The sequence below is a fragment of the Bombina bombina genome, chromosome 5, assembly GCF_027579735.1.
Source record: "Bombina bombina isolate aBomBom1 chromosome 5, aBomBom1.pri, whole genome shotgun sequence".
Lineage (NCBI taxonomy): Eukaryota > Metazoa > Chordata > Amphibia > Anura > Bombinatoridae > Bombina > Bombina bombina.
The window spans coordinates 30,045,633-30,060,637 of record NC_069503.1 but is presented as its reverse complement, the minus strand read 5'-3'; the positions used below and the strand labels follow the sequence as shown (position 1 = coordinate 30,060,637).

The window sequence follows — 15,005 nt, the reverse complement described above, 5'->3', positions numbered from 1 at the left end:
CTCTGGGTGAAGAGACCATTCGCCCGGATGCAACGTTTGGCGACTGAGATAATCCGCTTCCCAATTGTCTACACCTGGGATATGAACCGCAGAGATTAGACAGGAGCTGGATTCCGCCCAAACCAAAATTCGAGATACTTCTTTCATAGCCAGAGGACTGTGAGTCCCTACTTGATGATTGATGTATGCCACAGTTGTGACATTGTCTGTCTGAAAACAAATGAACAATTCTCTCTTCAGAAGAGGCCAAAACTGAAGAGCTCTGAAAATTGCACTGAGTTCCAAAATATTGATCGGTAATCTCACCTCCTGAGATTCCCAAACTCCTTGTGCCGTCAGAGATCCCCACACAGCTCCCCAACCTGTGAGACTTGCATCTGTTGAAATTACAGTCCAGGTCGGAAGCACAAAAGAAGCCCCCTGAATTAAACGATGGTGATCTGTCCACCACGTTAGAGAGTGTCGAACAATCGGTTTTAAAGATATTAATTGAGATATCTTTGTGTAATCCTTGCACCATTGATTCAGCATACAGAGCTGAAGAGGTCGCATGTGAAAACGAGCAAAGGGGATCGCGTCCGATGCAGCAGTCATAAGACCTAGAATTTCCATGCATAAGGCTACCGAAGGGAATGATTGTGACTGAAGGTTTCGACAAGCTGAAATCAATTTTAGACGTCTCTTGTCTGTTAAAGACAGAGTCATGGACACTGAATCTATCTGGAAACCCAGAAAGGTTACCCTTGTCTGAGGAATCAATTAACTTTTTGGTAAATTGATCCTCCAACCATGATCTTGAAGAAACAACACAAGTCGATTCGTATGAGATTCTGCTAAATGTAAAGACTGAGCAAGTACCAAGATATCGTCCAAATAAGGAAATACCACAATACCCTGTTCTCTGATTACAGACAGAAGGGCACCGAGAACCTTTGTAAAAATTCTTGGAGCTGTAGCTAGGCCAAACGGCAGAGCCACAAACTGGTAATGCTTGTCCAGAAAAGAGAATCTCAGGAACTGATAATGATCTGGATGAATCGGAATATGCAGATATGCATCCTGTAAATCTATTGTGGACATATAATGCCCTTGCTGAACAAAAGGCAAGATAGTCCTTACAGTTACCATCTTGAACGTTGGTATCCTTACATAACGATTCAATATTTTTAGATCCAGAACTGGTCTGAAGGAATTCTCCTTCTTTGGTACAATGAAAAGATTTGAATAAAACCCCATCCCCTGTTCCGGAACTGAAACTGGCATAATTACTCCAGCCAACTCTAGATCTGAAACACAATTCAGAAATGCTTGAGCTTTCACTGGATTTACTGGGACACGGGAAAGAAAAAATCTCTTTGCAGGAGGTCTCATCTTGAAACCAATTCTGTACCCTTCTGAAACAATGTTCTGAATCCAAAGATTGTGAACAGAATTGATCCAAATTTCTTTGAAAAAACGTAACCTGCCCCCTACCAGCTGAGCTGGAATGAGGGCCGCACCTTCATGAGGACTTAGAAGCAGGCTTTGCCTTTCTAGCAGGCTTGGATTTATTCCAGACTGGAGATGGTTTCCAAACTGAAACTGCTCCTGAGGATGAAGGATTAGGCTTTTGTTCTTTGTTGAAACGAAAGGAACGAAAACGATTATTAGCCCTGTTTTTACCTTTAGATTTTTTATCCTGTGGTAAAAAAGTTCCTTTCCCACCAGTAACAGTTGAGATAATAGAATCCAACTGAGAACCAAATAATTTGTTACCCTGGAAAGAAATGGAAAGTAGAGTTGATTTAGAAGCCATATCAGCATTCCAAGTCTTAAGCCATAAAGCTCTTCTAGCTAAAATAGCTAGAGACATAAACCTGACATCAACTCTGATAATATCAAAAATGGCATCACAGATAAAATTATTAGCATGCTGAAGAAGAATAATAATATCATGAGAATCATGATCTGTTACTTGTTGCGCTAAAGTTTCCAATCAAAAAGTTGAAGCTGCAGCAACATCAGCCAAAGATATAGCAGGTCTAAGAAGATTACCTGAACACAGATAAGCTTTTCTTAGAAAGGATTCAATTTTCCTATCTAAAGGATCCTTAAACGAAGTACCATCTGACGTAGGAATAGTAGTACGTTTAGCAAGGGTAGAAATAGCCCCATCAACTTTAGGGATTTTGTCCCAAAATTCTAATCTGTCAGACGGCACAGGATATAATTGCTTAAAACGTTTAGAAGGAGTAAATGAATTACCCAATTTATCCCATTCTTTGGAAATTACTGCAGAAATAGCATTAGGAACAGGAAAAACTTCTGGAATAACCACAGGAGATTTAAATACCTTATCCAAACGTTTAGAATTAGTATCAAGAGGACCAGAATCCTCTATTTCTGAAGCAATTAGTACTTCTTTAAGTAAAGAACGAATAAATTCCATTTTAAATAAATATGAAGATTTATCAGCATCAATCTCTGAGACAGAATCCTCTGAACCAGAAGAGTCATCAGAATCAGAATGATGATGTTCATTTAAAAATTCATCTGTAGGGAGAGAAGTTTTAAAAGATTTTTTACGTTTACTAGAAGGAGAAATAACAGACATAGCCTTCTTTATGGATTCAGAAACAAAATCTCTTATGTTATCAGGAACATTCTGCACCTTAGATGTTGAAGGAACTGCAACAGACAATGGTACTTTACTAAAGGAAATATTATCTGCATTAATAAGTTTGTCATGACAATTAATACAAACAACAGCCGGAGGAATAGCTACCAAAAGTTTACAGCAGATACACTTAGCTTTGGTAGATCCAGCACTAGACAGCGATTTTCCTGTAGTATCTTCTGACTCAGATGCAACGTGAGACATCTTGCAATATGAAAGAGAAAAAACAACATATAAAGCAAAATTGATCAAATTCCTTAAATGACAGTTTCAGGAATGGGAAAAAATGCCAAAGAACAAGCTTCTAGCAACCAGAAGCAATGAAAAATGAGACTTAAATAATGTGGAGACAAAAGCGACGCCCATATTTTTTAGCGCCAAATAAGACGCCCACATTATTTGGCGCCTAAATGCTTTTGGCGCCAAAAATGACGCCACATCCGGAACGCTGACACTTTTGGCGCAAAATAACGTAAAAAAATGACGCAACTTCCGGCGACACGTATGACGCCGGAAACGGAAAAGATTTTTTGCGCCAAAAAAGTCCGCGCCAAAAATGACGCAATAAAATGAAGCATTTTCAGCCCCCGCGAGCCTAACAGCCCACAGGGAAAAAGAGTCAAATTTTTGAAGGTAAGAAAAAATGTTTAATTCAAATGCATTATCCCAAATATGAAACTGACTGTCTGAAAAATAAGGAATGTTGAACATTCTGAGTCAAGGCAAATAAATGTTTGAATACATATATTTAGAACTTTATAAACAAAGTGCCCAACCATAGCTTAGAGTGTCACAGAAAATAAGATTTACTTACCCCAGGACACTCATCTACATGTTTGTAGAAAGCCAAACCAGTACTGAAACGAGAATCAGCAGAGGTAATGGTATATATAAGAGTATATCGTCGATCTGAAAAGGGAGGTAAGAGATGAATCTCTACGACCGATAACAGAGAACCTATGAAATAGACCCCGTAGAAGGAGATCACTGCATTCAAATAGGCAATACTCTCCTCACATCCCTCTGACATTCACTGCACGCTGAGAGGAAAACCGGGCTCCAACTTGCTGCGGAGCGCATATCAACGTAGAATCTAGCACAAACTTACTTCACCACCTCCATCGGAGGCAAAGTTTGTAAAACTGAATTGTGGGTGTGGTGAGGGGTGTATTTATAGGCATTTCGAGGTTTGGGAAACTTTGCCCCTCCTGGTAGGAATGTATATCCCATACGTCACTAGCTCATGGACTCTTGCTAATTACATGAAAGAAATTCTAGTAGTGAGGTACTTTGTGTCTTGACAAATTATAGTGGCATCCACAGTGACAGTATGTCAGCAAAATCACTGCTGCATAAAAACAAAGTTATCTATTGCATTTACCATTACATCACACCACTGCTCTGACGTGTTAGTGCATAGTACCAAGTGCCTTTTCATTGCACACTCTGCTATTGTCAAATACAATAAAAATATTCATATAGAAGTTTATATTCAAGCCTGAAATAATAATAGCTTGACAGTATTGAATACCTAGGTCACTCTTAATGTAAATCTACCCCAGACTATATGGTCACATATAATCACAAGAGTATCATTAGGACAGTCTGATTTATGTAAATCTATCTCACTCGACATTAACCTTTACACTACTGACTGGTTAAAGAAATACAAGGAAATGTAGAAGTGAGTGAATGGATAGATAATATCAAGAATAACACTGTTTGTTTCAAGTAACTCACATTGATACAATAATCAGTAACTGAACCATAATACTGCTAGTAATTATATCTAAGGTATTTCACAAAACAATAAATAGCCCAACACTGGAACACACATTGTTTCCCCTACTGGACAACCCATATAAATCCAGTATCTCCTGTGTAGATTATTCCACGTGTGAACGTTACTTCAAACTAATAACAATCTTATAGTAAAGATCACAGCAATATTTATATAAATACATTATGTCAGTATTAAACTGACTATTTATTCCACTCAATATCCCAATCATTGCTGTAAACTTACAACCTCTAATCAATTATATTAGAAGTAATCCTCCACTTGGTGGTTTCATACCAATCTACACAGCATTTACCCAGCTTTATTCAACTGAGCCTTTGTGCCACAGCGACTTGTGTATAGACTATACTGTAATATTACTATTTGGGCTATCATACCCCAAAGGCCTATTTACACAATTTCTGTATATAAAGGAATCTATACACGACTACTCTATCCTAGGTTTTTAATTGTTTATGTCTTTTTTCCCCCTTCTCCCTTAATTTTAGTTAAATTAAATAAAAGTTAAGTTTTATACTCTGGAATTTGACGCCGCAGAAGGGTCAAGACAGCGAGTGCTATAACCGCATTCTTTCGTGGAAGTGACTTTATCACCTCCACTCCTTGTGTGAATGCTACTTTTGTGCGGTAGCACCCCTCCCTCTAATATCACAGAAAGATTTCACAACAACCAATTGTGACTAACCACTATAGATACATTGGGGAGCATGTCCAAGTGTAGTGCCATTGCTCAAATTTGTTTCTAATAATCTCAGCTATCTGGGTTACCCAGAATTCTCGAGCAATAGAGCACACAGACCCCTACAAGATAACCACGAACATGTCATTTCCGTGGGATCTAGACAGACAAACTAGACAGCAAAAAAGAGCAGCTGATCTAGAAGAAATCTTTGAAGAAGGTAATATCTCCAAACCTCATAATACAATAACTTCGCTAGATGGGGCCCTTAGAGAATTACATAAGACAATGTTTAAACAAGATAAAGTATGGTGGAATCGTAATTTTTTCGAAAAATACATCCAAAAGAAACTTATACCAAGAGGTCTAAGAATTCAGTTGTTCCAGGCATATGAATTTAAAAATCAACAACTAAGTACAGAATGGGAAGAAGCACTCTCAGAATGCTCCACAAAACTAATGAAAATACTTATGAAAAATGACCAATCAGAATATGATCTATTGGAAACTAAAATAAAAGAACAAAACTAAATATTAAAACAATTCCAAGACAATCCAGAATTTGAAAAATCATATAAAACCTATCAGAAGGAATTGGATAAATACGAATTAGAACTGAAAAACACGAAACAAGGCAAATTGAACAGAGACATCAACGACTTTAGTAATAACAGTATACAAATGGCGGAATAGATCATTCTATAGACAACCAAATAATAATCCAAAGGTAACCATCGTAGAGAGTGACGTATCAGACATGGACGGAGAGGAAGGCAGCTCTGGCACTGCAACTCCCATCCCCAATAGAACAACATCACTAGCCCCAAGGTCCTCCAGTCGTAACAAGAGGAAGGATTTTTTAGAATCAGGCGGGGAAGAAGAAAAACCAGAAGAGGGGGGAGGAAAAAACAAAAAGCCTGCCAGAGGGAGGACATTTCAACAGTCGAATCATCAGAAGAATGGGAACCAACACAAGAGGACCCCCAGCCCATTCTCCCAAATACGTCTGAATCATTAAGAATTATCAACCTGTCTGACACCCAACTCTCAGAAAGCCATATCTCTGTATTATCAAAAGGACTCTCATTCTGTCCATCACAAACAGTAGATAAGTTTGAAGTCATAAAAGACATTCAACTGTATATACGGAAATTGCTCCTAAAAAAATTCTTTACAGATAAAGAACCTGAATGGGGTTGGAACTCAGAGGAAATCCAAACAATTCAAGACCTACAGAGTTTGCTAGATGAAAATGATCCAAGTATGAACAGAAAATGGAGAAACAAGATCCATAATAAATATACCTTTGTACCGCAAAATGTAAATGCCCCACAATTAGACATATTCAACGAGATGGTCTGTAAGGAGATTACTAGCTTGAATATACCTCCCAAAATTAATAATCTGACCTATAAAGAGAGACAGGCACTACAAGAGATGCAACAATGGGATGAAGTTGTCATTAGAAATTCAGATAAGGGTGGTAACATTGTAATCTGGCCCCTCTCATTATACCTAAAAGAAGTATACAAACAACTCAAGGATACAAGCTGCTATGTGAAACTCTTCAATAACCCAATAACTAATATTCATAAGAAATACAACAAACTGATCACCGAAGCAGCGTATGAAGGTATCATTAATGAAAAGGAGAAAAAATACCTTAATGTGACCAAACCAAAGACTGCAACATTCTATCTAATACCAAAGATTCACAAGAATCAAGAAACTCCACCAGGAAGACCTATTGTCTCCGGTATTGGATGCCTCACTGAAAGAGCAAGTGAATATATAGATTTTCGATTAAGAGATTATGTTGCTGAGCTCCCTTCATACGTCCAAGATACCATGCAGGTCCTTCAAAGATTAAACAATATCTCTTTGAATAAATCAACATGGCTGGTAACTACGGACGTTGAGTCATTGTATACATCAATCCAACATAAAGATGGTCTACAAGCAGTTCGCTACTATCTAGAACAAAAATCTGAAGAGAGCAAACCACATGATGATTTCATACTTAACTTACTGGAATTTGTACTAACCAATAACACATTCATTTTCGACAACCAACACTATCTACAGGTTCGAGGCACTGCCATGGGCACAGCTTGTGCCCCGACCTATGCAAATCTCTTTTTAGGATGGTGGGAGGCAGAAGAAGTGTTTTCTGATATCAACAACATATATACAGACCTTATACCGATGTGGATAAGGTACATAGATGACATTTTTTTCATCTGGGAAGGAACCCAAGAGGAACTTCTGACATTCTTAAACATATTGAACAGGAACAACTTAAATATTAAACTAACATATGAAGCTAGTCAAAGTGAAATAAACTTCCTAGACCTCACTATCAAAAAAGATCCTGAAGGCAACATTCAAATGGATCTGTATAGAAAACATACAGCAACCAACAGTCTTCTATACAGTACCAGTGCGCATGCACCAGGTACCATTCGAGGTTTACCAACGGGTGAATTTCTCAGAGCCAGGAGGAACTGCTCGGAAGACACCACATTTCAAATACGAGCTAAACAAGTAACCTCACGGTTAATAGAAAGAGGCTATAGTAAAAGGAAAATCAAACAAGCCAAATTTAGAGCTCAGAGAACCAAAAGACAAGAACTTTTATACAAAAAGACCAAAACTAGTTATAATAAACTCAGGTTGGTCCTTACATATAATTCACAAACCTCTGAAGTAGTACAAATTATATCCAAGCACTGGGATATCTTAAATGACTGACCCTACCTTAAAGAGATGTCTAGGAAATAGACCTGCTATAAGTTACAGACGAACTAAGAATCTAAAAGATCTGTTAACTAGCAGTCATTTCCAACACATGAAGACAAAAACTGCATTTAATCCAGGGTGCCATAAATGTGGAAATTGCAGTACCTGTAAACACATTAAGAAAACCACCAGCATCATGGACCGATTCGGTAAAATACACAAAATTAGGAGATATATCACCTGTCAAACTGAAGGGGTAATTTATGTACTCCAATGTACATGTGACAAATACTATGTCGGCATGACGACTAGAAAATTAAGAACCAGGCTGATGGAACACCTAAGGAACATCAAAAATGCAGCAAAGGACAAATCGGACGGTAAATCCATCACTAGTGTAGCAACACACTTCTTGGAATACCACAACTCAAAACAAGAAGACATCCTCTGCTGGGGCATAGAAAAAGTGACTCTAGGCATAAGAGGAGGAGATCTCGAAACTGCCCTATTACGAGCGGAAAGCAGATGGATATACTTACTCAATTCAGTATATCCAACAGGTCTAAATGAACAAAACAACTATTTCACATTCTTATAAAATATGTAGACAAGAAGAATCAATCATGCACTTGATTCAAAAAAATTCTTCATGTAAATATCTTCTGAACACCCCAATACCATCATCAATGGAGAAATAACTGTACAATCATAATTAATAATAACAGTCTATTCTAGAATAAACTGTGATAGTAATTTTTTACTTAATAAAAATTACAACCATGTTTAGATCTAAAAATGTATTAATATAGTAAATACAACATTTGGAAAGATACTAAGACAAGAATTACTAGGTTAGATGGACCCAACAATAACTTATATAATATATTCTACGATATTAAGAACTTCTCAATACGATGACAAAATTTGAGTATTGACACATTTGAGCACCAAACCATCACTAATATTCAATCTTTAACTTTTGCAGAAGTAACCCCCACAAAGGGAATATTCTGTATATTTAATCAACATCACTCCTTCTCACACTACACAAGTAAATTAATTACATTTCCTCCCCTTTTTTTATAATAAAAGCAGGAGAATGATATCACTCTCACCACTTCAAATTACTTTATCATTCACTCACTCCAGTGTATATACATTCACTATAATTTGTCAAGACACAAAGTACCTCACTACTAGAATTTTTTCAAAAAAATACTTATACTTACACTCTCCCCATTCACTTATAATTTGTTCTTTTGGGTTTTTTTTGTTGTTTTTTTGTTTTGGGTTTTTTTAATAATTTTTTTTAATTGTTTGAAGCTTCATATCACATTGTTCACTATCTACACTTAATTAAATGCTATCACGTCACTAGCAGCACTTACGGTTATTATATATATATATTTTTTTATAATCCACAAGTCATACGTATTTATAGAATAAATAAAATCTTGAAATATAAAAAATATGTAAGAAATCATTTACTTTCCTATTCTATTATGGCTCTTTATCTTACCTACTCTTATCTTATCTCATCCATTACTCCCCTTAGGAGATAAATTTCCAATGAGAGCTGAAGGAGCAATAAGAACTCCACAGGCCTAAACAGTTGATCTTAAACATAAAATCACCAGTTGACTAGCCATTCAAGATCTCTGAATCAAAACATCAAGCCCCAATACAAACCAGTAATCTAATACAGATATGGCCGGGAAGTTGTACTATTAAATTACTTAACCTTTCAATTGGCACCTACATCAAATTACTATAAAAATTGCAAAAAATTAATTAGTTAAAAATCACATTTTAGATTCATTACATACATCTGACTTAAGATACATATTTATCATTGCATTAAAACAATTTCAGGAACTGAAACTATTTCTTACATAACTGAACAAACTTGTCATGGATGACACGATACTTGAATTAAGGGATAGATTTATATATACACATAATAATAAATACACATTAGATCGATCTTTATGAATCAAGTGAACATATTCCACCTTAAATCTATCTATAGAAATCCTCCTTAAAAACATCCGGGACCCATAACACGAATCAATGAGAACATGGAATGACACAAGAATTGCCCAATCAGAAAATCACTAAGGCGGCACTTCCGGTTTGTACCGGGTTTAAATTCCACAGAGATGGGCGGCCCGCCGCCTTTGATAAAGCCCTGTACGGGCGAAACGCGTTAGGTGTAGAGACAGAGCACTGTTAAGCTCTTTTTTTAATATTAGGAAAAAGTAGTCCTTTATGTTTTATCGTGGCTCATTGGCATCAACAAGGTGTCTGTGTTGCTAAATCAGTAGGAACGAATATTGAAAGGGTCACCCCCAACTTATAACCAGAGTAATACTGCTTATAATAGAATTCAAACTAATGACCTCTTCATATCTTAGTGAATTATATGTTAACTGTTGATTGTAGACAGCACGGCTATAACTAAAATGTGGTTTTTACGTGGGTAACTGGGCTAACTAATACTACAAGCTAAACTACAACATAACAATCTACTGCTAAATCAAGCAACTGACATATAGACAGACTTATAACAGCAGACAAACACAATTCATTACCCGTCGGCAGCTTCATGTTATCTTGTGAATAGAAAATATAATTTAAACAGCATGTAACTACATTGCATAAGTGTGTTTAAGTATCTATACCAATAGTGTACAGAGGCACTCGTAGAGATTTCACTGCAGTAATACTACTACCGCTTATAAAGTCCAAGTCAAATATATTGCGTATTACTACTGTTGCAAAACTTCAGATTTAGGTACCGATAGTGATACTACTGAAGCAGTATTATTAACACTTGGTGAGCTCAAGTTTACCATCACACTCACTACAGGTGCTGCATAACACCATACTTCAATACCAGCAGTGACACTGCTATAGCAATATTATTCTTTCCTACAAAATACAGGTTAATTATTATAGTAACTGCTATTGCTATAGAAAAAGAAATTTGGGCACTTGTGGTAATATTACCATCGCTTATAAGCATCAAAGTTAATGGTGTTTTTAATGATAATTGTTACATCAGTATATACTTTAGCACTTACAGCGATACAACTGCAACACAATTTATACGCTTATAGAGTCCAAGTTGATCATCGTTCAAGCAATTATTAGTACAAAATCCTATACTTAGGTACCAATAACGATACTACTAACGTAATTCTATCCACACCTATTGAAGTTATGTGACCTATTATAGCCACTACCTTTGTTGCATAATACTGTATTCTGGCACCAGTGCCGATACTACTAAAGTTATACCATTACTACCTACAGAATTTAACTAACCGATTTTACTAACCACAACTGGTGCAGAAAAGTGTACCTATACACTTTGATACTTGCAGTGATATTACCGCAACAGAATAAGTTGAATTAACCATATTAACAGCCACCGATAGTACATAACACTATACTGTGGCATCCACAGTGACAGTATGTCAGCAAAATCACTGCTGCATAAAAACAAAGTTATCTATTGCATTTACCATTACATCACACCACTGCTCTGACGTGTTAGTGCATAGTACCAAGTGCCTTTTCATTGCACACTCTGCTATTGTCAAATACAATAAAAATATTCATATAGAAGCTTATATTCAAGCCTGAAATAATAATAGCTTGACAGTATTGAATACCTAGGTCACTCTTAATGTAAATCTACCCCAGACTATATGGTCACATATAATCACAAGAGTATCATTAGGACAGTCTGATTTATGTAAATCTATCTCACTCGACATTAACCTTTACACTACTGACTGGTTAGAGAAATACAAGGAAATGTAGAAGTGAGTGAATGGATAGATAATATCAAGAATAACACTGTTTGTTTCAAGTAACTCACATTGATACAATAATCAGTAACTGAACCATAATACTGCTAGTAATTATATCTAAGGTATTTCACAAAACAATAAATAGCCCAACACTGGAACACACATTGTTTCCCCTACTGGACAACCCATATAAATCCAGTATCTCCTGTGTAGATTATTCCACGTGTGAACGTTACTTCAAACTAATAACAATCTTATAGTAAAGATCACAGCAATATTTATATAAATACATTATGTCAGTATTAAACTGACTATTTATTCCACTCGATATCCCAATCATTGCTGTAAACTTACAACCTCTAATCAATTATATTAGAAGTAATCCTCCACTTGGTGGTTTCATACCAATCTACACAGCATTTACCCAGCTTTATTCAACTGAGCCTTTGTGCCACAGCGACTTGTGTATAGACTATACTGTAATATTACTATTTGGGCTATCATACCCCAAAGGCCTATTTACACAATTTCTGTATATAAAGGAATCTATACACGACTACTCTATCCTAGGTTTTTAATTGTTTATGTCTTTTTTCCCCCTTCTCCCTTAATTTTAGTTAAATTAAATAAAAGTTAAGTTTTATACTCTGGAATTTGACGCCGCAGAAGGGTCAAGACAGTGAGTGCTATAACCGCATTCTTTCGTGGAAGTGACTTTATCACCTCCACTCCTTGTGTGAATGCTACTTTTGTGTGGTAGCACCCCTCTAATATCACAGAAAGATTTCACAACAACCAATTGTGACTAACCACTATAGATGCATTGGGGAGAGTGTCCAAGTGTAGTGCCATTGCTCAAATTTGTTTCTAATGGATTTATTATGGTATAGGCGGTGCAGTTTAACTAGAGAGAGGTGCCATGTAAGAGCTTCAGATTAATTTCCTGCATAGAAAGGGAGATTGACGTTTTCGTGATGTTTTGGAAAATGGATGTACTAGTTTGAGGTAATATCACCACGCCTAGTTCTTCTTCCCATCTTTCAAGGAATGTAGGTATGTAGCCCGGGGAGTTTGTGTCAGTATTTTATATATTGTTAAAAGGGTGTGAGATAATGGTGGGGCATAAGTGTTCGAAGTTAGTCAGGGGTCGCACCATATTCCTAGATTGTTTATGTTGTGTTACAAAATGATGAACACGAATGTATTGAAACCAGTTACAAAAAAGGATGTAACCTTTGTCAATCATGTCTGTTATACATTTTTTTTGTTTGATATAATGACGTATTGGAATATCTCTATAAAAGGAATCTGGTACTCCGTCTAGTGGTTGTGTCCCCAAGGTGAATTGACCATTGTCAATGATGGAAGTTAAAGGAGAGGGTCTAGAGGAGATGTATGAGTGTGTTGCAGGTTATATTTTCCCAAACTTTGTATGTTTCTGCTATTAGTGGAGAGCCTAGACTGGGTTTAGACATTGATTGTTCAAGATTCCAGCAAAGCCTTCCCAAGTGTGGTGTGTCTGATTATAATGTGTTCCAGTTGAACCCATCTTTTATGATTGAAGTGTATACACCAACAATCCTCTGCAAAAATATAGCTTGGCGGTAACTTTGCTATATTAGGTATACCGACACCACCTTGGAGTTTAGAGGTTTACATAATTCTTTGGTTTATCCTTGGTGGACGCCTTCACCATACATAGTCACTAAAAGCTTTCGGAAGGGCAGGGATATAGTTCTTAAGGATTGGGATTGGTAGTACTTGCAATATGTACAAGAGCCTAGGGAAAATGTTCATCTTCAAAAGATTTATTTTACCAAGCCATGAGATCCTATTGGATAGCCACAAGGATAGGTCTCTTATGATAGTTTTTTGGATGGGGAGGTAGTTATGTTTCAAAAGTATTTTCTATAGAAGTGGTTAGTTCTATTCCTAGGTAATGTAGGAAATGGGAACGCAAGGTAAATGGCATTAGTTTTTTAGTTCTAGCCAGGGTTTGTGCATCTAGATTACTATTTAATACCTCAGTTTTAGAAAGATTGATTGAAAAAATTTGACAACTGTTTAAACTCGTTAAATTCTTGTAGTAAAGAAGGTATGGAGGTTTCGGGTTTTGTAATGGAGAATAAATTGTCATCTGTGAATAACGATATTGTGTATGTTTGGGTACCTAGCTGTATTCCGCTAATAATGGAGTTTTGTCTAATTATAGTGGCTAATGTTTCTATAAAGCAGGCAAATAAAAGGGGGGAAAGAGGGCACACTTGTCGTGTAACATTATTTATGGTGAACGGGCTTGACAGTGTACCATTGATAAACAATTTTGCATTAGGGTGGGAGTACAGAGAAAATATTCTAGTAAGTATCTTGGGTTCAAGACCCATGGAATGTAAAGTGGCTTTTAGAAAGTCCCAGCCAACATGGTCAAAGGCCTTTTCTGTGTCTATTGATAGTTTAATTCCAGGGATCTCTTTATCTTGGATGTATTGGATTAAATGAAGGGCCCTGACCGCGTTGTCCTTTGCCTCCCTCATGGGGACAAATCCCACCTGGTCCCGGTCACACTACCATCCTATTAATGAAATAGGATGGTAGTGTGATGGGTAGTCTAAAGATTTTTTGGGTTTAGGGAGAAGAATGATGTGGGCTTCAAGGGATCTATGAGAAAACAGTTTTGCTTCGTCAATATGGTTAAAGTATTTGATGATATGGGGAATTAGATCTTCCTGAAATATCTTATAATATCGGTTACTGAAGCCATCAGGGCCAGGTGACTTACCTGCTGGGAGATCCTTAATCACTAATTGGATTTCTTCTGATGTTATAGGGTCTTCTAGTTGAGATTGTTGGTTAGTGGTGAGATGTGGTAGGTTGAGGGATGCTAGGTATACATTTATGTTATTCACTTTAGTTTCTTGTGGGTATGATCTGTGATACAATTTAGAATGTAAGTTATATAGATCTTGAAAATATTTCCTAAATGTGTTAGTAATGGATTGTGTGGATCGGTGAATTTTATCATTGTCGTCTTTAATGCGTAAGATGTAATTTTTCTGTTATTTTAGTTTTAAGTATCTTGCCAAGTCTCTACCTGCTTTGTTTTGACGTTCATTTGTTGAAGGTGTAGCGCCTTGCATTTATGTTCTTTGTTGAGGTGGGTTGTTAGTTTTTCTCTTTCCTCCTGAATAGTGAGTAAGAGGGTATGTTCAGAAGGATTTCTTTTATAGTGAATTTCTAGTTTTTCTATGTTAGCGAGTAATGTTGCAAGGGATGCGCGTCTTTGTTTAGTGATAGATGCTTTGATAGCCATAA

At 36.6% G+C, this 15,005-nt stretch overlaps 1 protein-coding gene across 1 annotated transcript in view; it reads right to left on the bottom strand.

Annotated features, from left to right (window-relative positions):
- Positions 1-14,610, bottom strand: part of LOC128659747 (gastrula zinc finger protein XlCGF57.1-like) — a 43,028-nt gene extending 28,418 nt beyond the window's left edge. The window contains exon 1 of the mRNA XM_053713327.1: positions 14,473-14,610. The gene's annotated coding sequence lies outside the window, so the exon portion shown is untranslated. The remainder of the gene's footprint in view (positions 1-14,472) is intronic.
- Positions 14,611-15,005: the final 395 nt, after the last annotated feature.